Here is a 10,390-nt window from a genome sequence, read left to right as displayed (position 1 = left end):
TCCAGCAATTTAAAATGCAAATTCATTTATGAAAATTCCAAATGAATCTAAACCTCTCCCAAAAATAATTGTGGCAGTGCCTAAAAATGCACTGGACTTTTATGATCCAGTTCCACATTTTTCTTGTAATACTCATATCATCAAGATCAATCAAGCAGGAAGTAGGGTATTACCTCCATCGAGAGGGCCCGAACCTGGGTAAACATCGTGTCCCCCGTCTCCTGTTACCATCCGCCTTAGACGCACAGTTCGGGACCCCCTACCCGAGATCCGCCGGTTTTGACACCGACATTGGTGCTTTCATTGAGAGTTCCACTGTGCCGTCACCATAAGGCTAGATGGCTCCTTCGATCATCGCCAACGATGTGATCCAGGGTGAGGTTTTCCTCCCCGGACAGATCTTCATATTCGGCGGCTTCATATTGCGGGCCAACTCGCTTGGCCATCTAGAGCAGATCGAGAGCTACGCCCCTGGCCATCAGGTCAGGTTTGGAAACTTGAACTATACTGCCGACATCCGCGGAGACTTGATCTTCGACGGATTCGAGCCCATATCAGGTGCGCCGCACAATCACGAAGAGCATGACTTAGCTCTATCGTCGGACAGCGTTCGGGAGATCACACCTGCAATTACTCCGGCCCTCAGTTCGGAACAAATCGCGCCATGTGTGGACGGGTGGATGGACCCCGCCACGGAGGCCGCACACTTAGTGGCGATAGAGCCGAATACTGACTTCACCTCCTACGAGACCCATGTTGCCGAACCGTTGGATTCATCCCCGGCCGTGGGATCCGAGCCACCCGCGTCCGTGCCTATCGAATCCGATTGGGCACCGATCATGGAGTTTACCTCCGCGGATATCTTTCAGCACTCGCCCTTTGGCGACGTGTTAAACTCGTTGAGGTCTCTCTCCTTGTCAGGAGACTCTTGGTCGAACTATGTCCGGCTAGAATGGGATGCGGACGACGAAGAAATTCGCTCCCCACCCACCACCCACTTAGTAGCCACTGTCGACGATTTAACCGACATGCTCGATTTAGGCTCCGGAAACATTGACGGTATGGACGACGATGCAGGAGACGAACAGGAACCACTGCCCACAGGGCACTGGACTGCCACTTCATCACACGATATATATATGGTGGATACACCCAAAGAAAACAATGACGAGGAACAGAAGGATGCAGCGAAGGATAGCTCCCTTGAGAAGCATCCAAAGCGACGGCGTAGGCGTCGCTCCAAATCCCGCCTCGGCAAGAACAGCGATAACAGCGCAAGAAAAAATAATACCCCGGTCGACTCCAGAGGAAATGATGACCACACGGATCCAGCGACAGAGCAGGATGAACCAGCGGACGGCAAACATAGTACAGAGCCGTTGTCCGACCATGGCGACGCCGAAGATAAAGATCATCAACCTCTCTCCGGAGAGGAAAACAGTCCGGACGACGACGCACACATCATCCCGGAAAGGCACTTGGAACAAGAGAACCTCCGTAGAAGGCTTATTGCCACCGCGAGGAGTCTGAAGAAGCAGAAGCAAAGGCTTAAGGCCGCGCAGGATACGCTCAACAGTAGATGGAACAAAGTGCTCGACACTGAAGAAAAAGCATGGTGGTAGTCGCCACACAAAGAGCTATCCAAAGCGTAAGCTGCTGCCCGAATTCGATGATGAGGCCTTAGAGCCCACAAAGCCGAAAAGTAAAATGGCTGACCGGTCGGATCGACCACCTCGTGGCTGTGATAGAGCGGCTAACGAGGCCGCACACAAGTCGGCACACGATCCACGCGAGGGCTTGCATCAAAAGGCCGGCGTAACCAGATCCATCTACGGATCTAGGAAGCGCGCTCCAGCGCATAATCAAAACTGAACACTACAACCGTCAGAACGCCATGATACATTCAAATACAGGGGTGCCACACACCCCCTATGTTTCACCGATGAGGTGCTGGATCATGAATTTCCAGAGGGATTCAAACCCGTGAACATAGAGGTGTACGACGGAATGACAGACCCTGGGGTCTGGATTGAGGACTTCTTCCTCCATATCCATATGGCTCGCGGAGACGGTCTCCACGCCATCAAGTACTTGCCCCTCAAGCTGAAAGGACCACCTCGACACTGGCTGAAGAGCCTCCCCGAAAACTCAATTGGAAGTTGGGAGGAGCTTGAGGATGCCTTTAGGGCTAATTTTCAAGGGACCTATGTCTGACCTCCAGATGCAGACGATTTAAGTCATATAATTCAACAGCCCGGAGAGTCAGCCCGAAAGCTTTGGAACAGATTTCTCACTAAGAAGAATCAAATCGTTGACTGCCCGGACACCGAAGCCCTAGCAGCTTTCAAACACAGCGTCCGAGACGAATGGCTTGCCAGACACCTCGGCCAAGAAAAGCCAAGGACAATGGCAGCCCTAACAAGCCTTATGACCCGCTTCTGCACGGGCGAAGATAGCTGGCTGGCCCGTAGTAGAACCAACGACCCAGGCACATCTGAAGTCAGGGATGGTAATGGAAAACCATGACGCAGTAAAAGCAAGCGTCGAAATAACGAAGACAGCCCAGACAACACGGCGGTAAACACCGGATTCAGGGGCTCTCGACCCGGTTAGCGGAAAAAGCCTTTCAAAGGCAACAGAGATGGACCGTCCAGCCTAAACAAGGTTCTAGAGAAATTATGTCAGATTCATGGCACCTCCGATAAACCTGCAAATCACACCCACAGAGAATGCTGGGTCTTCAAGCAGGCCGGTAAGCTAAACGCCGAACACAAGGGGAGGGAGACACCAAGTGAAGACGAGGATGAGCCTCGTCAGCAAAACACTGGGGGACAGAAAAAGTTCCCACCAGAGGTCAAAACAATGAACACAATTCACGTGACGAAGAGGAGAAGCAAGCATGCACTCCGAGACACATGCGCCGTAGAGCCCGTCACCCCTAAGTTCAACCCTTGGTCGACCTGCCCGATCACTTTTGATCGCAGGGATCACATGACAAGTATCCGGCACGGAGGATTGGCTGCCTTGGTGCTAGACCCAATAATCAACGGATACCATCTCACCCGAGTCCTCATGGACGGCGGCAGTAGTCTTAATCTGATATATCAGGACACAGTCCGCAAAATGGGGATAGACCCAATGAGAATTAGCCAAAGCAATACTACCTTTAATGGAGTAATACCATGCCCAGAGGCCCGCTGTACGGGCTCTCTAATATTAGAGGTTGTGTTCGGTTCTCCCGACAACTTCTGAAGTGAAATGTTAACCTTCGACATCGCTCCATTCCGAAGCGGGTACCAAGCACTACTCGGAAGAACAGCTTTCGCTCGTTTTAATGCAGTACCGCACTATGCTTCTCTCAAGCTTAAGATGTCCGGTCCACGTGGCATCATCACAGTTAGCGGAAATGTTGAGCGTTCCTTACATGCGGAAGAACGTATGGCGGCTTTAACAGCCGAACACTAAACGGCCTCTCCAACCAGAATAAATGATCGGTCGTCAAGACCGCGGACACGGCTAGACGAGTCCGGCACATCACTAGCTGTAACAGCGTAGATAAACCTGAGATTGGTTTGATGGATATACCCCTATAGGCGGTACCAGGGGCTTCCCGCGTGTAAAAAGACTACAGTTCGGCTCGACCTTACTTATCTTGAATTTTAGTGGTTTATTGAGAATAACCAATTTTTCGCACGACAACTTTCACCTAAGTTTTTCTCTTTTACAGATTACAATTGTGCTACACCCTTCCAGGATACGGCACAACGGAGACACAGGCGCAGACGTGCAGCAGGGCCCCGCTCAAAGGTTTCTTTTTAGATTAAGAACTTGCGTAAACCTTTTTTACTGTCTCTTGTTGTTTACATCCTACAGATACTCAGCATAACCGAGAGGGATGCTGACGTTATTGGCATTTCGCCACGTCAGAATGATGCACGTACCTGGACACTCAGGGATCATTATCAAGGGCGTTATTCAGCCCGGTATATGTTGTAAAGACCGAATACCTTAGGGAGTGTTCGGCGTCGCAAGTTTGGCCTTATATGCATCAGCTCCGAATCATGTCTTTGGTCAAATGTTGGGTTTGCCCGGCTCCCGCGTTTTGCTACCTTACGTTCCGCTCTATCGGCTAAGGTGGCACCGGGAGAACTACTGCGATTGTGCCCTGGTTCATCCGGACGAGCACCTCAGTAGAGAAAGCCAAAAACTGACTGTCATGATAAAGCGCGAGACTGGTCAACCACTCAATGACTTAGTGGAATCTTCGGGATTCCTCCGCATTAACGAAGGGCCGTTTCCCGGTCATGTATGTACGCGCCCCGTATTCGGATGAGCGCGGAAGTACCAGGGGCTATATAGTAGTCCCACCGTCAAACTCCTATGGCTAAGTGAAAGTGTTAAAGCAATATAGTCTGATTGCCTCGTTCGCTGCGTTATCACCTCCTTAATGGACCAAGACGTTGGATCAAGTGTGAATACGCGTTTTTGCGAACACCCCCGCATTATATGCGTGGGGGCTGAAGCCGACGACTGCAAACTTTCAGGTTATATACATATATACATAAACGGCCGCACAGGAGGCATCATAATACTTTCAGGCAAAAGTATAAACACAGCCTTTATAATTTAATAGCATTGTTTTTACAATCGGGATACATGTCACTTGAACATGATACTCTTCGAGCACTGAGCCTCTATTACACGAGTGCCTTCTAGGACTTCTTCAAAATAGTGCTCGGCCGGGACCTGGCCTATGGCCGGGCCTTGGGTTGCAATAGCGGTGGCCTCCATCTCCGCCCAGTATGTCTTAACACGGGCAAGAGCCATCCGCGCACCCTCTATGCACGCCGACTTCTTTATATCGTCAATTTGCGGCACAGCGCCAAGGAATCGTTGCACTAGACAAAAATAACTATTCGGCCTCGGTCCCTCTGGCCAAAGGTGATCCACGATTGACCTCATAGCAAGTCCGGACAACCTATGGAGCTCGGCCCACTCGGACATTTGTTCATTTAACAGCAGCAGACGCGTTGGAGTGCTGAACTGTGACCAGAACAACCTTTCCACTACATGATCTTTCTGATCTTTGAAAAACTTGGTCGCATCAGCGGCACTCGCTGCTAAATCCAAGTACGCGTCTGCAGAACTCCATAAGTTATCCAGAGGGGCATACTTCGGGTCTCCAAACCTCGTCCGCAACAAAAAGGGCTTCCCAGCCGCGATATCTCCGGCTTGACGGAGTTCCTCCTTCGCCGCTCTGATTTGCGAGCGGGTTTCCTTGGCCGCTTCCATGGCCTCCTTCAGGTCCGCCGCCTTCGTTTGGCTTTCCTTTTCAAGAAGCTCATACCGGCCGGCGGCATCTTTCAGCTCAACAGCCATCTTGGCTATTTTCTCTTTGCTCTGGCAATGGGCAGCCTGTTCGGCTCTTAGCTCTTCGACCGCCTTTAGGGCGGCCGCATCACTCTTCCTGGCTTGTTCCTTGGCTCGGCAAGTTCCGCCCGAAGGGTCTCCACGGCGACAGCTCCATCTGCAGTCACAGCATATTACAGATACTAGCATCATGCTCCTCTTAATATGGGTTGATCCTAGGAGAATACATACCCTGTGCCTCGTCAAGCCGCTTGTTTACAAGCACGATGTCGGCATCTGCCGCATCAAGTTGCCGCTTCAGTTCGGCAAACTCACCAGTCTGGCTAGCCACCGGACCCTCAGCCACGTGCTCGTGAAAGCAGCACGGTTATTACCTGGGACTATGATCCTCTATTTGCCGTCTTTTTCGACAGCAACCTGAGTCTCAGGGGCTACTATCTGCATAGGCCACACCTAGCGTGTGCGGTATCGTCAAAAAATATATATTACTTTGCGTACCTCAAAGCCTTTCAGCTGACTCATAAAAGCTTCATGCAACCCGCTTTCGGCGGATGAAATCCTCTCAACCACCATACCCATTAGCGTACGATGCGTTTCTGAGATAGCCGCTTGCTCCAGAAGATTCATCAGTGCGTCTGGTCGCGCACCGGACAGTTCCGGACTCTTTCTGTTGCTCTCCTTAGGAGCCGAATACCCCGGACTTCGGGTGGCCGAAGGGTTACCTTCTGGCCTTGGCGGATCAGGAAAAATCCTCCGTGACGACACCTCAGGGTCGCCCGCCTCACGAGGCGGGGAGGCGCGGGGAGGCGTTTCGCTTTCCATCATCTCCGGAAGAAGATCCCCCGAAGACGAACTCTATTGAGAAGGGCTACGATCCGAACTACAAAACATACGTCTCGGTTATTATTCTCAGAAATGAAGCAGGGTATATTTACTATAAAGTACTTTTTTTTACTTACAGCTCGGTGGAGGGCTGGTCCCCTAGCGGGCACTGTGCGGTAAGTATGCCCTCCGGGGTAGGGCCCCCTGACAAAGGTTTCTTCCCTTGCTTGGAGACCATTGTTTCCAAGTCTTCAGAGGCGGTCCTCTTCCTTCCCTGGGGAGAGGGAATTTTAGATTCTTCTCCCCGGTTATCCTCCTTCGCGGAGGCACTAATTCCCCCGGTTTGGATGAATAATGAGTGAGGCTCGCTTTCGGCTTCTTTGTTCCTCCCTTTATCTTCCCCTGATGGCGCTTGATAAGGCACAAGCTCAAGCATCCTGGCTAGTACGGGATCCGGTGAGCCTTCGGGAAGGGGGGCCGAACACCTGATCATCTTCGCCTTCTTTATCCAGTCCTGGTCAAAAGGCGACTTTTCAGAACAATGTTGTGACAAATAAAAGACAACATGTTCGGCCGCGGAATCACTTACTTGGGTATCTGGACGATTGCAGCTCAGACCCGCATCCTCGGTGATGTCCGGACACTTTATTCGTGATCCGAAGAACAATTTGTACATCTCTTCGAGCGTCATGCCGAAGAAGTGCTGGATAGTTCGCGGTCCTTCCGGGTTGAACTCCCACATACGGAGAGGTCGACGTTTGCAAGACAGGACTCGATGAACTAGCATGACTTGCATTACCTTAACGAGGCTGACATCTCTCTCTAGGAGATCTCGGATGCAACTCTGCAATATCGCCACATCATTTACTGGTCCCAGTCCAGCCCCTTGTTGACCCAGGACGCCAATTGAGGCGGGGGGGGGGGGCGAGCGGAAGGCAGGGGCAGCTACCCACTTGGTACCTCGGGGAGCTGTGATATAAAACCACTCCCGTTGCCACAAGCTGGACACCTCCGGGAAGGAACCCTTTGTCCATGGAGCATCGGCGCCTTTGCTTATTACGGCACCTCCGCACTCTGTGTGTCGCCCCTCAATCATCTTCGGCACCACATTGAAGGTCTTGAGCCATAAGCCGAAGTGTGGGGTAATGCGGAGGAAGGCTTCGCACACGACGATAAATGACGAGATGTGAAGGATGGAATCCGGAGCCAGATCATGGAAATCGAGCCCGTAGTAGAACACGAGCCCTCTGACAAAGGGATCTAGACTAAAACCTAGCCCTCGGAGGAAGTGGGAGACGAATACGACACTCTCGCCAGGTTCAGGAGCGGGAATGACCTGCCCTCGAGCAGGCAGCCTGTGCGAGATTTCGCCGGTCAAATACCTAGCTTCTCTTAGCTTCTTGATGTCCTCCTTTGTGACAGAGGAGGGCATCCACCGACCTTGAAGGTTGGATCCGAACATGATTGTAGGTCTGAAGCACCTAGCCTGAGCCTTGGGTGTTGGAACTCGAGGTGGGGGAAGGGTTCGATTAAGCGCGAGAAGAAAAGGATAGGCCTTGGCCCCTTTATAAAGAGGGTGAATATCAAGCGTCCTCCGCGTGGCCGTTTGGAACTTGCCTAAAATCGAGGCGTCATACTCGTAGGCACGATTGGGTTACCCACACCCGTATTGATGAGAATCCCGTGAAAAGAGGGACACGATATCTGCTTCGACAGGACGTGCCAATCTTTTTTGTGTAATTCCAAATGTGAAGCAAGTCTCCGTATCTTATTGGGGGAATAGCAACATGAACTAAATGTCATGTCCAAGCCAAAGAACTTACCCCAAACCGCCTTGCAACACGTGCAGTGGCAGGTTCGAAAAAATGGTTCGTCGTGACCAGACCACGGCAATACGTCACGTTATGAAGAACTGTCGGCAGATTAGATTTGTGGAAATATTATTCTCTCTACGGTGGTATGTGGAATTTGTTTTGTAGAGCCGGACACTATCCTTGTGTTAAAAATCTTCCATGGAGTATTCGGAGAAGGAACCCGCCTTGCAATGTCGAAGACAATCTACGCGCCGGACTCATCGTCATTGAAGCCTGGTTCAGGGGCTACTGAGGGAGTCCTGGATTAGGGGGTCCTCGGACAGCCGGACCATATCCTTTGGCCGGACTGTTGGACTATGAAGATACAAGATTGAAGACTTCGTCTCATGTCCGGATGGGACTCTTCTTGGCGTGGAAGGCAAGCTTGGCAATACGGATATGTAGATCTCCTCCCTTGTAACCGACTCTGTGTAACCCTAGCCCCCTCCGGTGTCTATATAAACCGGAGGGTTTAGTCCGTAGGACAGCAACAACAATCATACCATAGGCTAGCTTCTAGGGTTTAGCCTCTACTATCTCGTGGTAGATCAACTCTTGTAATACTCATATCATCAAGATCAATCAAGCAGGAAGTAGGGTATTACCTCCATCGAGAGGGCCCGAACCTGGGTAAACATCGTGTCCCCCGTCTCCTGTTACCATCCGCCTTAGACGCACAGTTCAGGACCCCCTACCCGAGATCCGCTGGTTTTGACACCGACAGCGGGCCCCACCGCTTAATCCTCTAGTTAAAATGTTTTAATAGTTAAAACTAATTAGTTTAGCTAATTAGTCTATGACAGGTGGGGCCTACCTGCTAAATAACTCTGTTTAGTTAGTTTTAAACTTCTGTTAGTCCACTGTCTATGATAGGTGGGACCCACTGGTCAGTTTGACCTGGTCAGCCGTCCTGTTGACTGCTGACGTCACAGTGATGTCATGCTGACATAGTATTTCTTTTCTGATAATTTATTTAATTCCAGAAAATGTTTAAACCTTTAGAAATTCATAGAAAAATAACCGTAGCTCGGATGGAAAAACTTTATACATGAAAGTTGCTCAGAAAAATCCAACGAATCCGAATACGTGGTTCGTTCATCTGTCACATGCCCCTAGCATGATGAACTTGGAACTTTCCCCCTCTTTTCCTTTGTCCGGAATCCACCTAACGTCGGGAATTCATCCTCGGATATTTATCCCCTCGGTCTGCAACGTGTAGTACTACGTTAGGTCGACCCTAGTTCTGCTTATCGCCATGTCATGCTTAGCATTGCATCTGTTTGCTTATATTTACGATTTCTTCCCCCTCTTCTCTCCGGTAGACCCCGAGGCCGATGATGCCCCGGTGATCGACTATGTCGATGACGACCCCTCCTTGCCAGAGCAACCAGGCAAGCCCCCCTTTGATCATCCCGATATCGCCCATTCCATTCTCTCATGCTTGCATTAGATTTTGCTACTGTTATTGTTTGCTCCTATTCTGATGCATAGCCTGCTTTTGTAACCTGCTCTTTGTTACCTACCTGCTTATCCTAAACTGCTTAGTATAGGTTGGTTAGTGATCCATCAGTGACCCCCCACCTTGTCCTTCTTGCCCCTGCTTCATCATGGAAGACCCGATCAATGGGATCGAAGACCAGGCCCCGGCACCGCACATCACTTTCCCCTTAGTTGCTCGACACTACTGGGTTACTACCGAGTGCCGAGGGTGAGGCCTCTACATCACTTCTGATGTTAACCCTGCAGTGTAGCTATTCGGTCGTGGTCATCGGGGGTGATTCCGCCTTAACCACTTCCGATACGACTCTGTCGTGCAACCCCTCAAGTGTGAACCTCGGGGGTGGTTCCTCTTACGTTCTCCTTGATGATTACATCGAGTGGAATTCACCGGGGGTGATTCCTCGGGTTTTCCCCTTGATGTTTGGACACAGGGTTACTATGGTTACTATGACTTTACACTGAACCCTGTTACTAAAGACGGGTCGGCCCCGAGGGGTACCCGCTAGAGCATATTTGCGAGTGATGAGGAGTCGGGTTGACCTGGAGGGTGCCCGCGAGATAATTACGAGGCGTGGCCGGGCATTCCTAGCCCTTGCCGCAAGTCCTCGAGACGGGGCAACGGGGTCACATCTTTCATGAGTCTCTGCTTTTTACCACGCGTTCCTAATCCACTACGATTTGGATATTTGATCCGAGGGGCCTCTGGCCTGATAGCACTAACCATCACGTGGGCATAGTATGGGCAGTCTACGTCGTATGCATTAGCTGAAGCTTAATAGACGTCAGCGACTGAGCAGCGCGCGCCGGGTTGGACCACGTAAGGACCTGCCTTGTTGAAGGAGGTA

The sequence above is a fragment of the Triticum aestivum genome, chromosome 3D (genome assembly GCF_018294505.1).
Source record: "Triticum aestivum cultivar Chinese Spring chromosome 3D, IWGSC CS RefSeq v2.1, whole genome shotgun sequence".
Classification (NCBI taxonomy): Eukaryota; Viridiplantae; Streptophyta; class Magnoliopsida; order Poales; family Poaceae; genus Triticum; species Triticum aestivum.
Note: the sequence above shows the minus strand (reverse complement) of the source record.